Source organism: Vulpes vulpes, chromosome 8, assembly GCF_048418805.1.
Source record: "Vulpes vulpes isolate BD-2025 chromosome 8, VulVul3, whole genome shotgun sequence".
Lineage (NCBI taxonomy): Eukaryota > Metazoa > Chordata > Mammalia > Carnivora > Canidae > Vulpes > Vulpes vulpes.
This window is the reverse complement of record NC_132787.1, coordinates 33,734,891-33,761,459: the sequence shown is the minus strand read 5'-3', so window position 1 is coordinate 33,761,459 and position 26,569 is coordinate 33,734,891. Positions and strand designations below refer to the sequence as shown.

Sequence of the window (26,569 nt, the reverse complement as noted above, 5' to 3'; positions counted from 1 at the left end):
AATAGCCCGAGTTCAAAGTTGAGCTCTACTTCTAAGCAGTTGTGAGAAATTGGGTCCATTTACTTAATTTCCCTGTGCCTCTATTTCCCTATCTGGAAAATGGGATTGATAATGATATGGGTCACTCGGAACTAAATGACACATGGAAGCTTTGAGAATAGGGCCTGGCGTATATTTTAGCCATTGTTACTCTAGTCATCTACAAACCTTTTCTGAGTGGTTAAGAACATGCACCTCATCTGTTCCTTTTACCATGGCTATGAATTTGCTCTGGCACGAGCATTCCCCACATGGAGTCCCCTGTTAACTTACCCAGACCCTTGGGCCACCTCTCCTAGGGAATTTTCATTGGCTGCTTATTTACTACTTTTTTTTTCAAGGTTCCCTTTCACTGCTGGACCACTGCAGCTCTTAGAAAGACTCACTTGCATTGGGATAAAATCTGATCTGCCTCTATATAACTCCTCCCCACTGGTCTTAACACGACAGCTTTACTTCTCATACTAAGATAAATGTTTCCCTTGGGAGACTTGGCAATGTGTTGGGGATTTGTAAACTCATAAAATAAGTATGGCATGTTTTCCTGATGAAACTGAAATGAAGGTTTATGGCAGGGGGGTGGGGGTGGAATTCAAGCTTTGTGTTGAATATCCCTTCTTTTGAAAAGATTTTCTCATTTAAAATACTAATTTAAAATTTCTAATTTAAAACAAACAGCATATTTTCATGTATAATATAAAGTTCAAATAATTTGTTTTTCAGATTTGACACAAAATTTTGCTTCTGGAAACTCTGCCCCAGACCTCCCAGGAGTATCCATTCACTTGCCTTTGACTTTGGGGATTTCTAGATGGAAAAGCCTGAGAAATGCTACTCTATTGAACAGAGCTACAAAGAACAAATATAATTCCTTCCCACAGGACCGCCAGTCAAGTTTCCATAAGATCTTACAGTTGGAAAGAGACTCAGAAATTGTCTAAATCGATCTCCTTTCTGCAGCAGCCCTAACAGATGGTCACCCAGCCTCTGCTGGATCAGGCTCAGAGCAAAGAGACCACGTGGTAATCCTTCCACTTCATTGCTGGCCAGCTCTAATGGTTAGAATATGCTTTGCGTAAGCTGAGCAACACGCACATCAGACCTGAATTGGACTCCATGTTGGTCACTTAACCTCACTAGACCTCAGTTTCCTTAGCTGTAAAGTCAAATGAATGCTGTTAGCTACACCACAGGACTACTTAGAAGAGAAAATGCATGTAAATCACTTAGCATTCTGGCCTGAGCATTGAAGGATTCAGTGAGTGTTCCCCACCATCATCACCATTTCCCGCATAGCTTCCATGAGCCAAAGATACAGAGCCTGTTTATATTGCCTCTGCTCCAAAACCAAGTTTTAGTTATTGGATGACAGTTCATAGACTATTCCCCAAATGTGCTTAAAAGTATTATTTCCTAAGTTAAATATACCCCCCACTCTACCTCCATTGAACAATACTCTGACCCTTCAGTTAACATATGTTTGTTTGTTTTTTTTTTCAGAAAATCTTTTGAAAGTCTATTAGAAGATTCTTACGGTTCAATCGAAGGAATGTTAGAGAATGGAAAAGTGCCATGGAGAAAAGAGAAAGGGGCAGAGTCAGGAATTGGGAAAGGCTAGGCCACGGAGGGGTGCAATTTAAAATAGATTCATCGCATAGCTCAAAAGCTCCAAGGACAGTGTTTTCTCATAAAGTTCAATTGGCAAATGTGGCTTGGACTGGAGTTGAAGGAGGTGTCCTGCTCCTTCTGAGAGTTGCAGACAGACAGATCTGTAGAGCAGCCCTGGCCTGATTTACACCCCAGCAGTAGGCTGAAAAGCAGGAAAAGATGGAGCAGGGGTCTGTCTGGCTCAGGCAGCATGAGTCTCCTCACTGTCTTGCTCACCACATGTGAGCAACACACAACACCAGCCCCCTGAGTCTCAACAGAGAGGGCCAGGGGAGCAGGAGCCCCCATCTCTACATCACACTTGGCCCCTAAAAATCAGCCCAAAGGATGTGTCAGGCTCTTAGTCATCCCATTAACTCCTCCTCCACTTGTAGGGAGGAGCAACCAAGGGGCTATGGACTAAATTGTGTCCCCCCAAAATTCACCTATTGAAGCCCCAGCTCCCAGTGTGACTGTATTTGGAACTAGGGCTTTTATGGAGGGGAAGTTAAATGAGAGGATAGTGGTGGAGCCCTATTCTGATGAAAATAGTGTCCTTCTAAGAAGAGGAAGAGACACCAGAGCTCTCTCTCTCTCTCCACCCCATACATTGCAGAGGAAAGGCCACAGCAAAAGACAGTCATCTGCAAGTAAAAGTGTTGTCACTGGGAACTGAAGCCCCTGGGACCTTGATCAAGGACTTCCAGCCTCCAGAACTGAGAGAAAATAAATTTCTATTGTCGAAGCCACCCCAGCTGTGGTATATTTTGTTAGGGCGGCCCAAGCTGACAGGTTCACAAGCTGGAGCAGGTCCCCAGAGGGTGACTTTGTTAGTGGGGCTTCTTCCTTCATGGGTTAGGCAAAGCACAGGGAGAAAAGAGCTCCCAACCCGGTAGATTCTTAAAATCATTCAAAACTGTAATGATAAAATCTGAGAATATAGAATAAAGCAAAATTTAAATAGAAAGTTATTTATTGGGACTCTAGCTACAGGTCCAATATATTAATTTCTTCTCGGGAGAGGAGAGAATGAAATAAAGATTCGATCAGGTAAAAGAGTAAAGCAAGCAAACAATCCGAGGGCAAGGAAGAAACTCAAAGATGTTAGAAGCAGTTAAGCACGCTTGAAACCCAATTCAGATGGGGCAAGTCCTAATGAAAAGCAGGAACGTTTGTAAAGTATTTACTGAACACCTGATGTCTTCGGGGCACTGAGTTAAGTGTGGAAGATGCAACTGAAGGGTAGGATGTCAGTCCTGCGTCTAGAAACGTGACTTTTAAAATGCAAATCCTTCCTCCCTTCCTTCCTCCATGCCTTATGAAACATTTATGGAGCCAGCCTTTTGCTAGAGAACACAAAAGGCATATAAAGACAAGTTAAAGTTTGTGCTTTTTAAGTGCTCACAGTCGAGAGGGGGAGAGAGAGAGAGAGAGAGAGAGAGAGAGAGGTGTTAACAAGGAAATCCACCTGTGAAGGACCATTAGTTTTCCAGAGACAAAAACACCTTAAAGGATGATTACAAGTTCCACAGACAAGGCCAGAGGAGAAGAACATTCTGAGCAGAAGAGACCACCAAGCCCCAGCCAAAAGGCCTGCGCACACAGTGTCCTCCGAGGAGCCACATCCAGCCCCAAGAGCTTTACATGGGAACAGCTGACCCTTCAGTGGAACATCTCTCTGACTTCAAAATACTTCTAGACATGCCTCTGCCTTGAGTTACAAAGCTGAGAACCCAGCCAGAAATATCTATTTTGCTGAAAACAGCCAAGTCCCATCCCTCTGCCAAGGCTTCCAAAGCTTCTGCCTCCCGCGATCCCCATCCCTTCCCACGTCCCTGATGACAGCAGGAGCAGACAGGAGCCAGAGGGGAAACAGCTTGGCTTCTCCACCCTGCATCTGAATGCCCTTCCTAATCCCAGATGTTCCAGGTCTTTAAACCTCCCACTCCTGCTATGTTCATCCCTAACATCCATCCACTCATTCATAGTGACTTTCTTTAAGTGGTAGGTGCTTTACATATATTTTTCAACTGATATTCAAAACAAATCCAAGAGGTAAGAATTATTGTTCTATTTACAAATGGGAAAACCAAAGCTCCCAGAGGTTGTATGTGTTGGCTCAGGCTGTAAAAGTAGTGAAGAGGGAAATTTAAAACCAAGTCCATCGGACTCCATAGCTGTGGTTTTCAGAGCATGGTTCTTGGACCAGCAGCACCTCCTGGGAACTCTGTTCGAGACCCATTGAATCAGAAACTTGGTGGGAGACAGTCTTTGAGATGTTAGTCCACTGTCCTCCCCATGTTGGCCTCACTGAAATAAATTCCTTTCTCACTTCACCACCAGTCATCTCTCTGCCTCTGGATTTTGGCAGCAGTGAGTGGCTGAGTTCAGTCCTTGGGACCCCTGGAGCCAGAGCCCTTGCACCTCTGCACCCCAGCTCTGATCTCCAGCTCTCATTAATTAATAAAATATTTAGAAGACATAACAAGCAACTTAGATCTCATAAACTCAAGGGGTCTACGAGTCACTGAACCCACTCATTTGTCTTAATGACCTGTTTTTATGGTCTCAGATGGAATCAGTTACAGGTCATTGTAATAATCAGCTAAAGAACAAATTAACTGAACTTTATGACATGGCTATTCTCAAGGTACTTACGACTGCATAAAAATTTAAATAATATCAGAGGATTTCAAAACTTGAATCAATTTGGGGCACCTGGGTAGCTCAGTTGGTTAAGTGCCAGACTCTTGATTTCTGCTCAGGTCAGACCTGCATCCAGCTCCATGCTCAGCTGGGAGTCTGCTTGTCCCTCCCTTCCTGCTCCTCCTCCAACTTGCACTCTCTCTCTTTCAAACAAATAAATGAATAAATAAATAAAATCTTTTATAAAGTTTACTAAATGTTAAAATTTTTTAAAAACTTGAATGAATTTAGTGACTTCCCCCCCAAAAGGTACAAAAAGAGGCAGAGAGACCTGGAAAGTCAGGTTTTTAAAAGAATTTATTTATTTATTTATTTATTTATTTATTTATTTATTTAAAGAGAGAGAGAGTGAGTGGAGAGATAGGGAGAGAGAATCTGAAACCAACTCCAAGCTGAGCACAAAATCCCACATGGGGCTTGATCCCACAACCCTGAGATAATGACCTGAGCTGAAACCAAGAGTCAGATGCTCAACTGACTAAGCCACCCAGTTTTTAAAAATTTTTTTAAAGATTGTATTTATTTATTCATGAGAGAGAGAGAGAGGCAGAGACACAGGCAGAGGGAGAAGCAGGCTCCATGCAGGGAGCCTGACGTGGGACTCAATCCGGAATCTCCAGGATCACATCCTGGGCTAAAGGCGGCGCTAAACCACTGAACCACCAGGGCTGCCCAGTTTTTTAAGTTATAAATTTAACATGAAGCCTTTAACAGCCCCAAATGATATTGTACTGTATACATAGCAGGAGCAGAAACAGAGGCACAGATATGAGAGGACATATTAAAAACAAAACAAAACAAAAAACAGAAGCTGTGACGTTCAGGCCCTGTTGTCTGCCCCAGCAAGGCCTTGAGGTGATTCTAATGGACGCTGAAGACTGAGAACAATGCTTAAGGCTTGCACCCTTAATGTCTGCATTATTTTACATCTCCACATTCCTACTATCCATAGGCAAAAAAAAAAAAAAAAAAAAAAAATCACCATGGGGGACTCTTCCTGAAAAATAGTTTGTTTTTACTCCCAAGGAATTAAAGGTAACTCTTCTTAGACTCTAAACTTGACCCTCGTCTCAGCTGGCTACCCCAGATTCCTTATCACACCAATAAGTCAATTGTTTAGTGTAGAAATCTACTGTTTCAGCCTATAAGGAATTCCAGGACTAGCTACCCATGAAGAGGGAAATCATAGCATTGTTACTGAATCCAGCTTCATATTAAGTTCTCTTTGTCAGGGCTCCTGGGTGTCTGCCTTCTGCTCAGATTGTGATCCTAGGGTCCTGGGATTGAGCCCCACATCAGGCTCCCTTCTCTGTGGGGAGCCTGCTTCTCCCTCTCCCTGTGCCTCTCTGCTCCACTCATGCACATGTGCACTCTCTCCCTCCCTTTCTCTCTCAAACAAATAAAATCTTAAATAAAAAAAAAAAAGTTATCTTTGTCAACATAGCCCTCCCCTCTTCCAGACTAACTGTTCATTCCAGGCGCTACTCTGGGAACACCACGCCGACTACTTCCACCAGATGACATTTGTTGATTGAGGGCTCTGTCTGTATTAGGCCCTCCACTAGGCACTTGAGATGTATCATCTCAATTAATCCTTACAACAACCTAGGAGGTAGGTTATCAGCCCCATTTCCAAAACAAGAAACCAAGCCACAGAAGATAAGTAACTTAACCAAGGTCGCCAGGTCCTACATGACAGGTCTGACCTCAAACTCAGTTCTTATCCACCAGGCTTTCCCATGCTTTACTGCCCAGGACTGCCTTTTTTGAACAAGTTTCCTTTCTCTGTATACTTCAGGCCCAAGCTCTATATTTTGGGTTGAGAGTCCTCTTGGCAGCACCATGGATCCAGACTCATGGTCTATTGGCCTCTGTCCTGGCATCACTACCCTCAGGGGTCGTGCTTCACCTGGAACTGCTTTCTGCCCGCCAGCCTTTTCTGCCTTGGTCCTTTCTCCTTCCTTCAGACCAGCTTAGTCTCCTTTATGTGCTGTTTAACATGGAAAAAATTCTAGCATCTGCCAATTCCCAGTTTCTAAGACAGGTTTTTTTATCTTGCCATCTCTGCTTTGACCAGACACTTGGTACAACTTCAAACACTGTCGCCCATTATCTGGCTGCCTAACAAGAACTCTTGGCCCATTTTGAAGCCAGATTTCTTGAAGCCACTCTCACGTTTAGCACCTTAATATAGATTTTTGTCTACAGTAGAGTAGGGAGCTCTGAAAAGTATAGGCAAAAAATTAGCTAGGAGGCTATGTCTTTGCTTATGATTTCTAGGCTGGTAGTGGAACCAGTGCTGAATCCGGTTATTTAAGCTGAAAATGCAAAAAAAAAAAAAAAAAAATGGAGCTGGCAGTAGGAGGAGCAGATGCAGCTCCTCTCAGGCTTGGATAACCAGAGTTCATCATGAGGCCCCTCTAACAAATGTTGGGGAGAGGCCTCCCAGAGGGTCCTTTCCTCCCAGAACCATTGGGGGATAGGCTACCCTAACGTTCCAGGCAAACAGGAAACTCTGCCCACACACAGAAGGAAAGAGGAAGCTCCCAGATTCCTGTTCCAAGTAGCCTCCTGAGAAGGACTTTATCTTTTGGGAAATTTTTGTTAAAGGAAATTTGGACTGAAGTTGCAAGTTTCCTTTGTTAAGAAAAGCAAATAACATGAAAAGGGAGAGAAGCGATGGGACAAGAAATCGGTCATCACAGATGCAGATCTAATCTCCGGAATGAAATACACTGGAAAGAACATAGATTCTGCACAGACAGAGGGGAGTAGGGAAGGGCAGGCATGGAGGCGGCATGAGCAAAGGCTCCAGACAAGATGAACCTGACCTTCTCGAGAGGCCATGAGGGGTCCTGGTCAACTAGAGAGAGCAGTACAATGTCAGGCTTGCAGAGTCTAAACTGACCCGAAGTGCCATAGTTCCAAGATGTACTCTTTACTAAACCCATGGGCCAGACAGAGTTCTGTGCTCCACGCATCTAGGAAATGAGATCATTGAAGCCCATTAATAACAACAGCCAATGTTTTAAAGCATATACTAGAATCTTCTCAAGCTTTTTGGGTGGATTAGCTCATTAAACCTCACAACAACCCTGTAAAATAGATATCAATATTATTGCTCTAAGCAATAATGTTATTTTTTTAATTTTATTTATTTATTCATGAGAGACACAGACAGAGAGAGAGAGAGAGGCAGAGACACAAGCAGAGGGAGAAGTAGGCTCCACGCAGGGAGCCTGATGTGGGACTTGATCCCTGGACTCCAGGATCATGCCCTGGGCCGAAGGCAGGCGCCAAACCGCTGAGCCACCCAGGGATCCCAATAAAGTTATTTGTACAGTATAATAATATTTGTTTTTTAAAATATATTTGTATTATATACTAATTGTATTAGCTGCTTGTAGTCAGGGAAGTTGGCATGGCCATCTTCCTTCCTCTCTCTCCCACTGGACCCTCCCACACTCACCAGCTGCTGCCTCTGATACCTTCATAGGACACAGAAAGTTTGCCTATCTTTCTCAAGGTCACATGGTTCATAAGGCTCATGGACAGGATTTGAACTCTGGCCACCTGTTTCCAGGCTCCCTACTCTCGACCACCACACTGAACTGCAAAGCAGCCTACAAAACTAATAAAATGCATCTTCTTCTCTCTGTTCTTCAAGAATTTAGCAGCTTTGGAATGGAACAAGCTGTAGCAGAAAGGACCCTGGTGAGAATTGTAACTCTACAACTGAAGAATGAGACCTTAGGATTAAATATGAAGTGGGAAAATATATGCCTCTGGCCCACAGTGGACGCTCAGGAAATCATACTAGCTTATACTCATTGACGCTTCTCGGGTGCCAAGCATGTGCTGGACCCCATATCCACAATCTTCTGAGCTAAAGTCAATGGGAGCAGATCCCTTGCCAGTCCCGCTACAACTCAGGGAGTGAGGAATGATTGGTTATGCACAGCACTGTGGGAAGCTTCTCGAAACCTCACACTAGATTTATGTAATCATTGTTTGAGCCCGATATAGATGAGGTGCCCACGTCCTCTTTTAGTTATATTTTAATGAATGAAGTAGATTCAGTAGATCTCGATGGTAGGAAAGATTTCGTCTTTCTCCAACTGTCCCTTTAAATCCTTTCTGTAGGGGACACCTGGGTGGCTCAGCGGTTGAGCGTCTGCCCTTAGCTCAGGTTGTGATCCCGGGGTCCTGGGATAGAGTCCCGCATTGGGTTCCCTGCATGGAGCCTGCTTCTCCCTCTGCCTGTGTCTCTGCCTCTCTGTGTCTCTCATGAATAAATATAATCTTTACCAAAAATAAATAAATAAATCCATTTTGTAAGCAGTTCTTTCTCTGGCACTGGTTGAGATTTCAGACCGGTCTGGTAGCTTTTCTGATTGTTCCTAGGCACCTGGATCATCTTCAGTCACAAAAACAGCCTCATTTAGTATTTTAAATATCCAGGCCATGGTAATCATCCAAATTTGGAACTTTTATCTAGATTGGAGAGTCTCTGGTCTTCTGGCAAGGCTGTACTTCAGACACCAACTATTTGCCTGGAGGCAGGGAGGGTTGCATGGCCATCTTCCTCCTGGTCTCCCCCACCCAACCCTCCCACCCTGGCCAACTGCTGCTCCTGATCCCTTCCAGGTCAGATTCAAGGGGGGCTAGAGGGATAGGGCATCTGCCTTATATGACTGGGGCTACTGTGACCTCATGTTGGTATCTGCAGGGCCTGGTAGTTAGGCAAAGCTGACAGTTGTGGGAGGCAGTTGCAAAGGTTATAGGAATCTCCAACATAGTCACCTGAACACGAGGGTGACCATATGCCCTGGTTGTCGGGCTAGTTTCAGTTTAAGCCTATTGCCCTAGCAAATACCTTAATAGCATTGCCTATCTTGGGATGCCTGGTTCAGTGGTTGAGTGTCTCCCTTGCTTCAGGTCGTGATCCCGGGGTCCTGGGATCCAGTCCTCCATGGGGCTCCTAGCAGGGAGCCTGCTTCTCCCTCTGCCTGTGTCTCTGCTTCTCTCTCTGTGCCTCTCATGAATGAATAAATAAATGAATCTTTTTAAAAATAAATAAATAAAGGTTGCAGGTGGGTGAGAATTAATCCTGGCAGATCTGGGCTTTACTATTTCTTTGTATGTCTGGAATAGTGATCCAACTTCATATTCTTTTATAATGTGGAATTATTTAGCACCTATTGTAATATTCTCAGACTTTAGGGACTCTGCCCATCTCCTAAGCAACAAGAAGAATTGAATTTCACATGTAGTTATGCATGATGTAATAAAGAAGGGGGAACAAAAGACACTCAGGCCTACTAAATCTTACAAAAAGGTTATTCTTGTAACAGGCTGTGACCCAAAGCCACATCAGCTTCCAGAAATGCTATGTTGACGAAGCAGGGAAGGAGCTGGGCAAGAGCAGATCTAGCCAAGATGTCCCCTCCATCAAGAAGAGGGAACAGATTCTATCATGCTGCCTCATCAGCTTCTTTGCTTTCCTTCTCAAAGATACCAATGCATGCAGAATGTGAAAATCTGAATCATGCCCATGGCATTCCATGCTCTGGACCAAAAGGTTTGTGCAAACTTCATCTCAGCTTTGAACATGTGAACAGAAAATCCCCCCAAGAATTACCTGTCTCACTGAGGACACCTGGCCACATTGCTAACTGAGGTGTGCACACAAGTGTCAGCCTGGCTGGTTTTAGTTTTCAGTCCTCTATTCCAATCCAAAGTGTAGAAGGGTAGAGGGAAGACTCTTGCTCTCTTTGTCTCCAGGGATTCACCGTGGAGTCCGTGAAAGCTGAAGGGTAGCAATCCAACAGTGTGGTCCTATGGAGGAATCACTGTGCTTGTCTACTTTTCTTTTTTTTTTTTTCAGGTAACCTGAGAAGACTTCTGGGTATGCCCACGCCACAGGCTGGATCAGGCACTTAAGACTCCAGTTCCTTAGCCAGGAACAATCTACAAGACCTGACTTTTAGCCCATGCCCCTTTCACTACACAACTCCAGCTCTGTAGAGTGTCCACAGAAACAAAGGAAAGCTTTTTTGAGTAATCCCACCTTTTCCCACAAACCATGTTTTTATAGGAGGTTTTTGTTTTTTCCCCAGCAGCAAGGTAAAGCAAGCAATTGAACTAACTTGTTCTCAGATCAATGAATCCATTGTGTGCTGCAAGGAGCAAAAGGGTTTTTTGTTGTTGTTGCTTTTTTTTCTCTTTCAGTGTTGGTTTGGAGCAGGAATTAAACTTGGCCATGGATTATGAGGAAAAAAAGAACTGGATAGACAAAGCTTTTCTTTCTTTGGTTGGGGTTTAGATTTCCGTAAAAATCTATAGGTTTGTAACTAAAGTTGTTAGTAAATATGTATTCACTTGCCCACATGTCCTCTTTGGCTCCTCCTCCCTTCCTTCCCACCCCTTTCTCCTCACAGTAACACCAGCTAAACTCCAGAACATGAGAACAGCCTTTCTTAAGGCACTGGAGTCTTACGTGCCTGATGTCACTTGCTTATCTTGCCAATAGAAACAGATGCAAGGTTACTGAGGTACTATCGAATGCTGGCAAAGAAAGGGAGATTCAAAAGTTCATGCTTAGCATAGACAAAGCTTCAGATCAAAATTCTAGAATGTCCTAACCTACTTATGAACTGAGGAGGGGAATGGTGTTATTTATTTCACTGTTTCTCCTCTGCTCACAGATGATTTGGTTGGATTGCTTTCTCAGTCATGAGCTCGTTTAAGAGCAACTGAAGCCAAGAAAATTCAATGCGAAAGAATAGTCCTTTCACCAAGTGGTACTGAGACAACTGGATATCCACATGCAAAAGAATGAAGTTGGACTTCTCTGTTAGTCAACTCAGGCCACCATAACAAAATACCATCGGGTGGGTGGCTTCCACAACAGCAACTCATTTTCTGTTTTAGAAGCTGGAAGTCCAAGATTGGATTCTGTGAGACCTCTCATCCTGGCTTACAGATGGCTGCCTTCTCACATGGTGGAGGAAAAGATCCCTCTCCCCCTCTTCTTACAAGCCACAGTCTTATCAGATTGGGGCCCCACCCTTGTAACTTCATTTAATCTTAATTACCTCCTAAAGCCCCTATCTTCAAATGCGGTTACATCAGAGGTCATGGTTTTGACATATGAATTTTAATCTACAATTTAAGTCTATAGCCACCCTTTCCTCACACCATACACAAAAATTTACTCAAAATGGTTGAGAGATCTAAATATAAGAGCAAAACTCTAAAACTTTTAGGAGAAAATATAAGAGTAGATTTTCACAGCCTTGGGTTAAACAAAGCCTTCTTGGAAATGACACCAATAGTACCAGTGACAAAAGGGGAACATAGATAAATTGGACTCCATCAAAATTAAAAGCTTTTGTGCAATGGGCACCATCAAGGAAGTAAAATAACAATCCACCCAGGGGTGCCTGGGTGGCTCAGTTGGTTAAGCATCTGCCTTTGGCTCAGGTCATGAACTCAGGGTCCTGGGATCAAGCCCCACATCAGACTCTCAGGTCAGTGGAAGTCTGCTTCTCCCTCTCCCTCTGACCCTCCTCCCTGCTTGTGTTCATTCTCTCTGTCTCAAATAAACAGATAAAATCTTTAAAAACAAAAAACAAAAGAAAACCCACAGCATATGATATAATATTTACAAATAATATACCCAATAAGGGACTTGTATCTAGAATATATAAAGAACTCTTACAACTCAATAATAAAGACTAGTAATCCAATGAAGACATAGGTAAAGGATCTGAATAGCTACTTCTCCAAAGAAGATCTAAAAATGGCCAATAAGTACATGAAAAGATGTTCATTATTATTAGCCATCAGAAAAATGCAAATCAAAACAATGAGATACCGTTTCATATCCACTAGGGTGGTTGTAATAAAAAAAGAGGGATAATAACAAGTACTGCAACAGTGTGGAGAAAGCAGAAATGTCATACATTGCTGCAGGAATGTAAAATGGAGCAGCTACTTTGGAAAACAGTACAGCAATTCCTCAAAAAGTCAAACATAGAGTTATTACCTATGCCAGCAATTTCATTCTCTTATGAAATACCCAAGAGAGATGAAAACATATGTTCACAATAAAAACTAGGATGCAATGTTCACAGTGGCATTACTCCTAATAACCAAAAACTGAAAATAATCTAAATGTCCATCAACTGATGAAGAGGTAAATAAACTGTGGTAAATCCACATAATGGAATATCATTTGGCAGTAAAAAGGAATAAAGTACTGTTACATGCTATACCATGGATGAGCCTCAAGATCATTATGCTTGACTCAAAGAAGCCAGTCACAAAAATTACATATTGTATGATTTCACCTATGTAAAATGTCCAGAGTAGACAAATCTATAGAGATGGAAAGTAGATTAGTGGACTACCCAGGGTGAGTGGGCTGAGTGCACTGGAGAAAATGGGAGTGACTAAGAGGTACAAGGTTGGGGTGCCTGAGTGGCCCAGTCATTAAGTGTCTAATTCTTGGTTTCGGCTCAGGTCATGATCTCAAGGTCCTGGGATGGAGTCCCATATGAGGCTCTACTTGAGATTCTCTCCTCCCTCTCCCTTTGTCCCTCCCACTCATGCTGCCTCTCTCTTTCTCTCTCTCTCAATAAAATCTTTAAAAAAAAAAAAAAAGGTACAGAGTTTTTTTTTTTTTTTGTGGGATGATGAAAATGTTCTAAAGTTGATTGTCATGAAAATAATAAAAACCGGGCAGCTGTGGTGGGCTCAGCAATTTAGCGTTGCTTCAGCCCAGGGCCTGATCCTGGAGACCCGGGATCGAGTCCCATGTCAGGCTCCCTGCGTGGAACCTGCTTCTCCCTCTACCTGTGTCTCTGCCTCTCTCTCTCTGTGTCTCTCATGAATAAATAAAATCTTAAAAAAAAAAACTCTTTAAAAATAATAATAATAATAAAAACCATTCAAGTGTACATTTTAAGTAGGTGACTTGCCTGGTCTGTAAATTATATCTCAACAAAATCATACACACACTCACACACACACACACACACACACACACACACAACTTGAAAAATAACATTACCTGAGATTTGAAACAAAAACAAAATTAAGAGAAAAATTTAGGGTTAAACCCAACATATGCGCTTTAATTCATTCTGGAGAAAGCACTGAAATATCTGAAAGCCAGGAAAATTGAATTAGGGAAAAATAGAAAAATATACTCAGGAAAACCAAACTGGAGGTCAGATCAAGTTAAGCCGAACACAATAAGGCACTGATCTTGTTTATAGGGGTAAGAGCACTGGGGTGTGACTTCTTCCATGTTCTGAATGTTTCTTGTTAGGAAGGAAGGAGAAGCCACACAGACCAGTCATACCTCCCTTCCCTGGAAGTGATCTCATCTCTAATAAGTGAGTATAAAGAACAACAACACAATTTTTCCTGATTATAAAAGTAATATATTTAAGATGATATAAAAGTACAAAGAAGGGGGGAAGAGAATCAATCTTGCACTAATATTTGGTAGAGCTCTCTCCCATGCATGTTGTTTCAGAGTTAAGTTCATACAATACACACAATTTTGTATCATTTTTTTAAACTGACAATCAACATTTTCCATTATTAGTCAAAACCCTTATAAATACCATTTTCAATCAGAAGAATAAACCATCATTTATTTAACTAAATTCCTGATACAGGGAATTTATCTTTTCAATCTTTTGCTATTGATAAAAACAAAACGTTGCAAAGAAAATTTTGAACATAGGCGTTTGGTTATATTCCAGATTGTTTTCTTGAAATTTAGTAATCTTATGGTTAAAAGATATGAAAGTGTTTAAGGATCTTTATAGTGCTTTCCAAAAATGTAATATAAACTTATTTGTGAATAACAATGCAGTGACTGTGTCCACCTCACCACACAATATCAGTGCTTTCCAAAGTATCTCCCTTTCTCCTTCTGGGAAAGAATTCTCACCACGTTATTTATGACAGTAAAAATGGGAGGAAAAGTAAACTTCCAAATATAGTGGAAAAGTTAAGTAGATCTTACTGTTTTTCAGTAATGAGAATGGAGGGTTGTCAAAGAATACGAAGTGGGAGGGACGCCTGGTGGCTCAATGGTTGAGCATCTGCCTTCCACTTAGGGCATGATCCTAGGGTCCTGGGATCGAGTCTCCCATCCAGCTCCCTGCGAGGAGCCTGCTTCTCCCTCTGCCTGTGTCTCTGCCTCTCTCTTTCTCTCTGTGTCTTTCATGAATAAATAAATAAAATCTTTAAAAAAAAAAAAAAAAGACTACGAAGTGGGAAAGAGAAGTGATTTCTACAAAATTCTTAAATGAAATGACCCGTATGCCACACAACAGACTGTGAGGTCGGATGATACAAAAGCATATCAGCATTGATGATGTCTGTGCTGGGAGATCACAGGTGATTTTGGTGTTTTGTTTGCTCCTTTCCATATTTTCCAAACTGCTGGCACTGGCAATTTGTGACTCTTAAAGCTTTTTTAAGTTCATTGATTTAAAGAGTGAACCCCATAAGTAAATTAACTCTCAGTGGATATTCTTGTAGAAAATAGGAAAGGTGGAGATCTATGGAAACCAAGAGAAGCCAGTGTAAGGAGGTCTGCTGTTCCAGCTCCCAGCTCCAGCCCTACTGTTTCTGGGTGCACTTTGTGTGGGGGCTGTGACTGGCACTCACTTCCTCATTGTTACAGGGAAGCTGTCAGATGACCTCTATGTGCTAATGTCCCTAAGTCTGTGTTCCTCGAGAGTGCCACGCCGGGACTGTGTTGCCACCATCTAACGAGCATTAACAATTGATGGCACATAAGGCAAGCATCCAAGGGAGTTCTACAATTCCTGCCAAGCACAGAAGGAGAGGGTGAATCTGGATAATGCTTGCACTTGGGAATCGAAACGCAATCCTGGCTTCAAGGAAAGCCCCCCAGATTGCAAAGTTCTTGAACAGAAAGCAAAATACATCCAATATCCCTGCCCCCATGTCTGTGATTTTCCACTACCATTCTCTACCGTGACCTCTGATTTGTCCAGCAGCCTACTGGACTTCACACTAAGAGCAAAGCTAAAATGGGAGGAAAGAGGTCCTGTGAAGAACAGTAGGGTTGACAGAAAATTCAGAGTCAGTGGTATAGTCTGGGCTTCCGGGCTGGTAAACTGTTCCTAATGACTCACTCACTGGTCAGGCGTTAACAGCAAACTGAATTACTGTGGACTTAGAGCTAGAATGTTAGCAATGTAACCCTCAATTTGAAGAGCTCAGATGATGCTGGAATGCATTTGTAACCAAGTAAGGAAAGCTACATTTGCCCTGGATGAAAAATTAGTGGCAGTTGGTTAGGAAGGATGGGAAGTCACGTTGACTGTATTATTTTCCTTCCCAGGTTCTCATCATAACATCTCTGGATGGTTCTTGCATACCTATTATGAAGAAGCAGCCAGAATTCCCCTTTCAGCCAGCAGGGACTCAGGAGAGTCTGTTTAGCAGAGTTAGACCAGTATACCAGTCAGCTCTTACCTCAATAAGGCTACATAATAAACCACCCCCAAAACTCAGTGGCTCAGAACAACAAGGATTTAGTCTCGTACTCACAAATCTGCAAGACTGACTGTGATTCAGCTGATCTAAGCTAGGTGAGGCGAGGCTGGGGAGCATTTCAGCTATACTTGGCTCCAGACTGTGGATACAGCTATAGGCATGTAGGTTTATTTTGGGGCCCCGGCTGACTGGGCACCAGCTACCTGGAGGAAGTCCTTCTAGTGGTAGATTATTGATACATAAAAAGAGCAGCCTGAATGCACAGGCTTTTTTCAAGCTTCTGGCAAGTCCCATCCGTTAATAATCTCTTTGGCCAAACCCAAAGTTTACGGGCAGGAATCAACCATGAAGCCCACAGCAAGGGTGCTGATGATTAATCAATCATCTCTGAATGCTGTGGAGGAGTGAGAACAATAATTCAATTTTCCACTGTGATGATTTAACCTCCATGTATCAACCCATCCTTCTTTCTCTGGTTACTTCTGGTTTTATCCTCTGGCTTCCCAGACAATGTTTGTGCCCTACAGGTCAGTATTATCCACCCAAATGGAACAGGAACAACTTTTCTTTTGGAAGGCCCATTCTTCCGTGTGTCAAGACATCTCCATTACTTGGAAAGGGATATGATTACGCAAAATGATGGAGTATGCAGGACTTAGAGCCAAAAAGGAGTAAGGGGAGGAAGTTGATTCAGTGATTTGGACTAGAAATAATACTCCAATTACTTTCAACCAAAACATCCCCAGCAAAGAATGTTCACCTTTTTCTTATTTTTACTATTTTATCACAGAGGTAATAAATGCTCATTATGGAAAAAATTTAATCTGGTGAGCAGAAAACACAACCACCCATATTTCCATCAGTCATAGTAGGCCACACTGTTCAAATATTTTAGACTAGGCAACTTCAGAGCACCAGAAATCAAGGTGACAATACCCAAGCAATGTAGTGAAAATATTAAGGCCCTGGATCCTGGCCACATGGACACCAGAAGTTCTTCTTCTTGTCCCTTTACTACAGATGCCTAGGTGAGTCCTCTCTTCCAGACTTTTCTCAATGCTTACAGTATAGAAGCAGACACCATATATACTATGCACATATACTATACATTTACATACACACCTTTTTTTTTTTTTGCAAAAATAAGATCACCTCTTACACATAGTTTTAACCTTCTTATTTGACATATCAGTGTAGTCTATCAACAAAGTGTATCAACAGAATATCTATGCAATCATTTTCAATGTTGCCTGGTATTTCATTTATGAATTACCATAAATTATCAGTGCTTCTTTGATGGAAGTTTAGGTTATTTCCAATTTTTCAAAATTACTTTCTACATGCATAATAACCCACATCACCTCATATACAAACTAAAGCATTTCTTTTCATTTTCAGATCTAAGAAATCTAAGAAGTGCCTTTATTGACAATAAATAGAACCACCCTTGTGGTGTTACAATGTGGGCAGCAAGAAAGGAAATAGTGTGGTTGAGTGGAGATTAGTCATTTTTGAAAGAGCACGTATGTTCATTTTACATATTGATTGCAATCCACTCAAAAGTTTATAGATGCAGGTTAGTTCCAAGAACACAGCTTAAGTTTTAAATCAGCATTAAGCACTCCTAAATTCAGATTCATCTCAGCCTCTCGGGTTTGCCAACCAGCCTGGAGACAAAACAAGGCCAGACTCCCTGGCAGCCTCTTGGCAATCCTGCCCTTGAAGTCATTTCTGGAAGGGCAAAGGAGCCCCAAGGACTCTTGTACCACTAGGACAGAAGTGTCACCAGCAACTCAGCCCACTTCCATCAGCATAGTGGGGAGAGTAGCCCAGGCATTATTACATTGGTCAGGAATAGCTCAAAGCCAGGAGCAAGCCGGCTGATTACAAACTAAGCCAGGGATTCAAGGGGAAGGCTTTTGGAGGAAATAAGCCAACAAAACAGCACCAGACACTGAGGGATCATTCCTTCTCCAACTCTACTCCCCAAGAGATATCAAGTTGACACAGCCTAAAGTAGGCATGGAAGGTGCTTACTGCTATGACACAGAATCCTTTTAGCACTGGAAGAATTTGCTCTTCCCTCAACCCTACTTTTCCCCAGATTTATTTTCACTCCATCCCATGGTAAACCAAGATTGTCCAGCATATTTACCTGGATAAACATGTCTATCCAAAAGACTGCGGTGCCATTCAGAACCAAGGAGGCACAATGCTCCCATTAATCTATTTTATTACCTTAGATAAAACCCCTGACCTTCTTACTTTGGAATGTGAGGTCAGGATAAAAGATTCTTGGAATGGTAGAACCAAGAGGACCATGGAGATTTTGTGCACTACCCTCATCCTTCAGTGAGCAAATCGAGGCCTCAGAGATAGTGAGTGACCTGTCTGTCCATTGCCCAGCAGAGTGGATGGCAAAGCCTAAGACTCTTGCCCCCCAACCACTCTGTCCAGACTCCAAGCTGATCCTCTTGCCAATCCCCCCCCAGTAGTAACAGCCTTTTTTGCCTGAATGCCTCCCAGGGATGTCAAGAAGACAAATTACTCTCTAGCTGTATGGCTCTTGAGTCCTTTGGATAAACTTACTGCATGTCAGTGTGCCTGGCAGGCCCCCATGGAAACTAAAGCTGGGAAGAAATGAAGCAGCCCACCTTGGCTAGCACCTTTGACAGAACAATCGCCCCCAATCCTTTGCCCTCTAGACACCCTAACAGGTAAATGTGAGGCCTTATACAGAGTTAAATCTTATATATCAGTTAGGCTAAAAGAACAGTTAATTTCATATGATAAACTTTACAGGAATAGAACACATGCTACAAGACAGCAAGAACAAAAGAACAGGCTAGATGCATAGATTTTTTAGAAAACTTAAGCCATGGAGGAACAAAAAAAAAATTTTTTTCTTCAAAGAAAATTTGGGGGCAGGGGAATGAAATATATGCAAAGCTTATTTTTAGTGCCCTTTACAGATATAAAGTCATGCTGTTCGTTTAGGAACATAGAAATGCATTATGTATAACTTGTTTCACTCATAAAATTATCATGTTTTGTATATTGATATATTTAGACATTGGGAGAGCTGAAAAAGAGTTGTATGATTTCTTTCCCGGTTGTTTTCTTGGGCAAAGGGAGTTGGGAGTTTTTTTTTTGTTTGTTTTTTTTATGTTTTTTTTTTAAGTCCTCAGTGGGAAAACTTATCAGGATTTTCAGAAACTTTTCAGAAATTTTACAGATTTTACAGGGTCTTTATTTCTCTAAAACTCACTATTTCAAGTCTTCGAGTTCTCAAGTCGTTCAATTTACATGTGTTCAACCAACCTGCTCTATCAAAAGATTAGCACAATCTGGCTTCGTTATGGTGACCTAGTGTGGAACTTTAGAAAGTCCATTTTGGCAGTCCCACAAATCTGGAATTCACTTGGTCCTTCAAGGCAAATCTCTCCCATCCTTCCCAAGGTGTAAATATCTAAAGCACATTTCTGGAAAGGAACCAGAAGAGACCAGGAGTCATTTAGTTTAGACTCTACACAAGCATAAATCCTCTCTATATGAAGTCTACAAATGATTGACTATCCCTTGCTTTTCTCAGAGCCAATAGCCTAAGAGCCTTTATGACTTACAGGTCATACAGGTATGATTATCTGATCAATTTCTGTCTTCCTCATTAGATTGCAGGTGTCATCAGGGCAAGAATCAAACCTTCTTTGCTGACTTTTTTCTCCTCAGCAACTAGCAGTGGTAGGCAGATGACAGTAAATGTGTGCTCACCACCTTCCGAGACACCTCTTATGATTAGAATTTCCTTCTGTATATTGAACTCATATTACTCTACTTATAACAGGTACTCACTGGCTAGACTGCTACTCCAGGTCTATCCAAACCTTTCATAAGACAACACTTCAAATATGTGAAAATCCTGTGTCATTGCCAGCTCTTCCTTCCTCTAAGCTAAAGACGCTCAGTACCTTCAGCTGTTCAATAAGTGGCACAAGTTTTTAGTACTTTTGTTATCTTGGATGCTCTTCTCTGAATATTTTACTGCTCTGGTTCTATAGACCCATGTAGTTAACAGGGAAGGGGGACAGTTATTGGAATAGAGGTTACTGACATATTCAGTGTTCTCCTCCAAGAAATGGTTTCAAGTCCAGGACTACCCTGGAACTCTATAAGGTTCTTCCTCAGAAAGCTAATTGGCCACCAAGACTGCTAGTTTATTCCCAAAATACATTCTCCTCTTCCTCTATGGCAAAACACCCCTGACTTGTAGCTGGACAAATAGCTGCCTATAATAAAGGCTATGTTTCTTGGCCACGTGTGCAACTGTTACCATATGAAAACATTCTTGTTAATGAATTGAGTAGGAATGCGTTGGACAGCCTTTGAACACCTGCTTTAAGAGATAGCATATCTGCATTCTTTCCCCAGGTTCTTTACATTTCTTCTATTTTTGTTTCCTAGAACATGGGTGACACCACCTTGAACTATGAGCCCAAGGTCTCACATAGCTGAGCAATAAGATAGAGAGATTCTGGGTCCCTGACATGAAGAAATGTTCTGGACTAAGACTTTTATGTCAGAAAGAGAAATGACCTGCTGTCATGTATAAACCACTATTATCCTGGTTTGTTTGGGGGTTTTTTGTCACACGTAGTCAAATCTAGTCTTAACTGAGGGTCTATGGCTTGGTCCTCAACCTTATCTAAGTAGATTTGTTACTGAAGCAGAATATAATGTAACTAAACACAACATTGCAAGCTGATAACTTTCCCAGCATTTGCTACCTTGCTAAGGGTGGGGAGAGAGATAATACAGTATGACACCCTTTCTCAGACGGTATCTATGGCTTAACTGGAAAGAGCTTCTAAGAGCTGACCCTCTTGCCTAGAAAAAACAACAATAACAACAAACCTAACACCAAGAAAAAAATGGAAGCGGTGCCAGCATACATGAGGAAAGCATAGATATGTTGCAAAAGAGGATATGGTATTTTTCCTCTTCTCCTCCCATCTAAGTTTTGTGATCTAATGGCTGATTTCAAAATTACTTAATGAGTCAATAACATAGCCTTCAGCTAGAGTAAGCCACTCAACAGAACTTGGAAGACCTGTAGAGGTGTTCATACAGAGGTCACTGAGAAGGTGAGCAGCAGGAACACCACATTGCTGAGTATGCCAATAAGGCCAAGACAAATACCAGCTTAGAAGACTCCTCATCTTCATGGTAGAGGTGATGGGCCCTCCAAAGACTGGAATTTCAGCTTCCCTGTGCCATTTCCTGATTTAATGTCAGTCATTTGGTATTTCGGGTTAAGATTAAACCTCTATTCCAAAACCACAAAAATGGCAAACGTATTTGGAAGAGGCTAATTAGCAGGTTACAGTAGCTCCATATTTGAAAATATTCCCAAGTATTATGCCCCCATTTAAAATGCAAAAAAGTCACAAGAGATCATCATTCTCCACTAATACTGAGAACAAGCTAGAGAAACCACTAATGATAGCTTTCAAACTCATCAGAGAGCTGAGGACACAAATCTAAACAAAGTAAATTCCAGAAAGTGATAAACACTTCCCAGGAAACAAGAGACTATGGCTTCTTTCATTGCTGGCACAGTAAAGAGGAGGACTCTGCCATCACTCTCTCTCAAACTTTTTATAAACTTTTAGCTATTTGTGAGCTAACTTGACCGATGAGAATACCAAGTTCCAGTCACAGAGCAAGGTGGCACCTACTTACCTTCTCCACAGGCCTTCACTGAGTGGAGGGGGATAGTCAGCAAAAAGCTAGGGGCAAGGCAAGAGACCTGAGAGAGATCCACGCATCAGTCCCACTTCCTACCCCAGAAAAAGGCACTGAGCCTTTTCAAGGGCAAAGCAGCAGCCTGCTAAAGGCTGAGAGCAGGGCTAGAGAGCTGAGGGAATGCATCCAAGGAACACTCAGACTCACCAAGTGCTCTGAAGGCCATGTGCTCCTAAAGTTGGAGGTCAGTTGGAGAGCTGGAAGGAATTCCTCTCAAGTTCCACAGGCCTTCACTGACTGCAAGGCAGACTTTTTCTCAAGGCTGGAGACAACAGGAGAAAAAGAAAGCAATACCTCTGAGGCACGGGAGCCTTTACCAACTGGACTTCACTGGCCTTTCTGAAGACTGAGGGAAGTACAGGAGACCCGAGGAATCCCTGAGAAATACTGACTCTTCACCAAGGGCACTGTCCAGGGCAGTGAAGCCAGGTGAAGAGAGATCTCCTGAGGAACTGAAAGCCAAAGCAATAGACAGCAAGGAAGATTCCCAGACATACACAAAGCTGGTAGCTTTTATATATATTTTATATATTATAGACTATAAGGAAATGGGAGTCTACCAGTGTTCCAAAACTGAGCACTTCTGAAAGGAAAGTCCTGCTTTTGCTCTAATCCTGGAGGAAAAGGTGACTTGAATCTAAGTAAAACCACAGCACAGCCCAGACCCAGTTCAGCTAGACTAGATCAACCCTGCCCCCACTCCAGTGGTGTGACAATATGAATAATTAACGTTCCCTCTGATTGGTACCAACCCTCACACCCTCATCTGTTATATATGTCTTCCTTTTTTTTTTTTTTTAAGATTTTGTTTGTTTGAGAGAGAGAGAGAGAGAGCACACTAGAGAGAGCAAGCACGAGCTGGGGGCAGAGGGAGAGGGAGAAGCAGAGTCTACTGAGCAGGGAGCCTAACGTAGGGCTCGATCCCAGGACCCTGGGACCATGACGTGAGCTGAAGTTAGACACTTAACCAACTGAGCCATTCAGGTGCCCCTGTATGTGTCTTCCTAAATGTGTTATACAACTATGAAACAAATCCCATATTTGCATTTCCCTTTCTCTTCTGATCACTATATCCATTCAGAGTCCTCTCTCTCAGTGGTGATATTTTAAATCTAGGAGTGAGTTGGACATAGAAGACAGTCAAGAGGTAGATCCCTCAAAATATAGTGATCCATGGGTGGTTATCTGTGAATGGTGTGTCAATGGGTGATTTTTATTTTCTTCTTTGGTTTAGTATGTCTAAGGATTTCCCCTACAAAAACTAGTATTGCATGGGTAGTTTTTAAATGTTTAAGAGAGATAAACTTAGGACATAAAAAATATCTTTTGACAAAGGACAAAGGTAAACAAAATCAAAATCAAATAATAGCCAGGTCCTATAGGTTCTAATCACAAGGATAACACGTTTTTCCTTTTTTCTATTTTCTTTTTATTGCATATACATGAGAAGATGGATATTAGCTGAACAATTGAGCAAACATTTCACAATATAGGTAAATCAAACTATCATGTTGTATGTCTTAAACTTATACAGTGAAGTATGTCAATCATTCCTCAATAAAATTGGAACAAAATTAAAAACAAAATAAAGGTGAAGAAGAAGAAAAATGGCAGCTGGGAAAAATGTCTGCAACACCATAATGATTCATATTCAACTCAATACAATAGAACAGGCAATGCCCACATGAGGAAGTCCAAATGGCCAATAAACATGAAAAGATGCTTATCCTCACTGGTAGGAAGGGAAACGCAAAATCAAGTAATAAGGAGATGCCATTTTTCCCACCCTTCAGATTGATAATTTTTTTAATTTCTTAATTAAAAACCTATAATATTCTGTGCTAGCAAGCACTCACACATTGCCATTGGAATGGGAATTGCTACATTTTTTAGAAAGCAAGCTGGCCATAGCTTTTATTTATTTATTTTTAAAGCTTTTATTTAGGGATGACTGGGTTGCACAGTGGTTGAGTATCTGCCTTTGGCTCAGGTTATGTTCCTGGGATCCTGGGATCGAGCCCCAAATCAGGCTCCCCACTGGGGAGCCTGATTCTCTCTCTGCCTATGTCTCTGCCTCTCTCTCTGTGTCTCTCATGAATAAATAAATAAAATCTTAGGGAAAAAATTAAAAAATAAAGATTTTGTTCATTTATTTGAGAGAGAGAGAGCATGAGCAGAGGAAAAAGCAGACTCCCCACTGTGGAGGCAGACTCGGGATTGGATCCCAGGCCTCCGAGATTATGATCTGAGCCAAAATCATATGCTCAACCAACTGAACCACCCAGGAGCCCTTAGCCATAGCTTTTAAAAATTTGCATACTTGTAACCTTTGACCCAGCAACCCCCACTCTAGGAATAGAGCCTGTGAAGGTGGGGAAGATGAATACTAGTTTATAATGGTCTACTTAAAAGAATACTTATTTCAGCATTATTTCTACAGGTGAAAATCTTGAAACTTCCTGAATATCCATCAAATAGAGATTGAGTAAGTGTTGGTAGATTTATACTGTGGACTACTATGAAGCTGTTAAAAAGTGTGGCTTGGCTATTTAGATCTGGAGGGATATCCATAGCAAATTATTATGTGAGGAAAACAAGTTGCCTAGAATGGTATACAGTGTGATCCTTAATTTTTAAAAGTCAGAATAACATATTCCTGTGTTAACTTGGGGAAGTTGTAAAAAGCTACACAGCAGGTCATCATCGGTTACTGAGAGGAGCAGAGGTATAAATGCAAAGACACTGAAAGAGATGCTTATTTTTTTTCCTTCTTTATATTATTTTACTAGTTACAGAGAACATGTGTGAATTTTCTCATTTTGGAAATGGAATTTAATAGACGATTTTAAAAACTGAAGAATATGCACCATGCATTCTTACCTCTCTGGAGCAATGGAAACTCAAGATTAGTGATAGAATGAAATGATCTTTTTCTGGGATGATTTATGGCTAATAAGTTTCTTCAGGTAGCCTGATTGTCAGGCTGATCTTTTGATAGATGATATTTTAATGCTTTTATTTCTTGAAAAAAAGTGATGGTCTAGTCATTCCATCTTGAGGCTCACTGGACATAGCATCTCTGTCTAAGTCATGTGATCACACACAGCCTGATAATTCCAGGAAGGCTGTGTTATGGTTTTCTGAGAAGGAGTTGTCAATACTTGGCAAGAAAGAAGGGATGTTCCCAAAAGTGAACATGGGATGGAGATTTGAGAACCATTCAGATAAGATCTTAGCTCCTCCCTTTCTAGCACCAGTCCCCTTGGTTGCACCACCATCGTTCATTGGATCAAACAGCTGTACAATTGATAAGGATTTAAAGTGTCCTGAGTTTGCCTATTGTGCTTCCCTGTAGCTCTTCTAAAGATGCCAACAACTGCCATATGCCCATTAGTTAGAAAGGTCTTTATAGCTGCCATAAAGTGGAACTTGGCATCAAGAATCTAACGAAGAGGGATCCCTGGGTGGTGCAGCGGTTTGGCGCCTGCCTTTGGCCCAGGGTGCGATCCTGGAGACCCGGGATCGAATCCCACGTCGGGCTCCCGGTGCATGGAGCCTGCTTCTCCCTCTGCCTGTGTCTCTGCCTCTCTCTCTATCTCTCTGTGACTATCATAAAAAAAAAAAAAAAAAAAAAGAATCTAACGAAGAGATAAGAAATCAAAAGAAATTCTAGTTAAAGTCTGCTCAGTGTCTGTGTGGGAAATATATATATATATATATGTGGGCCTAAAAGTGGTCAAGCCTCTCTCAAAACTACAGAATACTCAGGGAAAACAGCGATATTGTTCTGTTTCTTTCCCAGGAATAGGGAGCAAAAATCACTTTCCTCTGCTTTGTAGTAATCACCAAATTAAATGGCCCAAGACTTTTTTATTAGCCAACCAGGAAGCAGAACCACTGCCAGATTCCTGCTTGATAAAATCATTCTCTATATTGTGGCTCCTATGCCTTTCATCTGGGGATAGAGATTTGAAGGAAAGAAAAAGCATAGAACTTTACTGGTCTAGGAATGGTTAGATGCTAAAATGGGAGCCTCTGATGAGTCACTAAGCACCCGCTGGGAGAGAAAGATCATTTAAAACCAATTTTTCTTATATGCTTGTTAGTTCCGGAAAACCCTTGCACCCATACTTCTCCCCATGTATCAGAAGCACATTACAGGAGCACCTAGGTGGCTCAGTCAGTTAAGCATTGGCCTTCAGCTCAGGTCATGATCCCAGAGTCCTGGGATCAGGCCCCACGTCAGGCTCCCCACTCAGTGGGGAGTCTACTTCTCCTTCACCCCCCCCCCCGGATAATTTCTCTCTTTCTCTCCCAAATAAATAAATAAAATCTCTTTTTTTAATGTATCACATTATAAAATTGCTGCTCATACTAAACTTCTTTTCTAGGTAGTGTCAGCTGAAGGGAAGAGCAGGAGTTTGGATTAGCCCAGCTGCCAACCAGCCTTCAGGAAAGAGCCCATGCATCCTCTTCTACCCTACGTGTTCTGAACTTATCCCAGATAAGAAAGTCAGAGGATCTCCAAGAACAACAAAGGCCTAGAACTGGTGGCTCTGGGTTCACAAATAGACAACTGTGATTTGCATCCTTAACATTCATTCTCCCTTCTTCTGCCAAAAGTCCCAACTTTTTGTCAGAGGACCCACTTCTCCTTCAATCAAAGCATTCTATTCTCTGGCCACAATGAGCATATGATACAATGGCAATGAAATGAAATGGGACTTTTGCTGAGACTTCTGGGAAAGTGACCTGATGTCTTTTCTCCCCAAGGTTGAAGGTGGGAAGAAGTGAGGCCTGGAGCTTTGTAGTCATGACAACC

The 26,569-nt window shown here is 41.9% G+C and overlaps 1 long non-coding RNA gene across 1 annotated transcript in view; it reads right to left on the bottom strand.

Moving 5' to 3' along the window:
- Positions 1-21,895, bottom strand: part of LOC140599910 (uncharacterized) — a 31,628-nt gene extending 9,733 nt beyond the window's left edge. The window contains exon 1 of the long non-coding RNA XR_012002959.1: positions 21,685-21,895. This is a non-coding gene — a long non-coding RNA (uncharacterized lncRNA). The remainder of the gene's footprint in view (positions 1-21,684) is intronic.
- Positions 21,896-26,569: the final 4,674 nt, after the last annotated feature.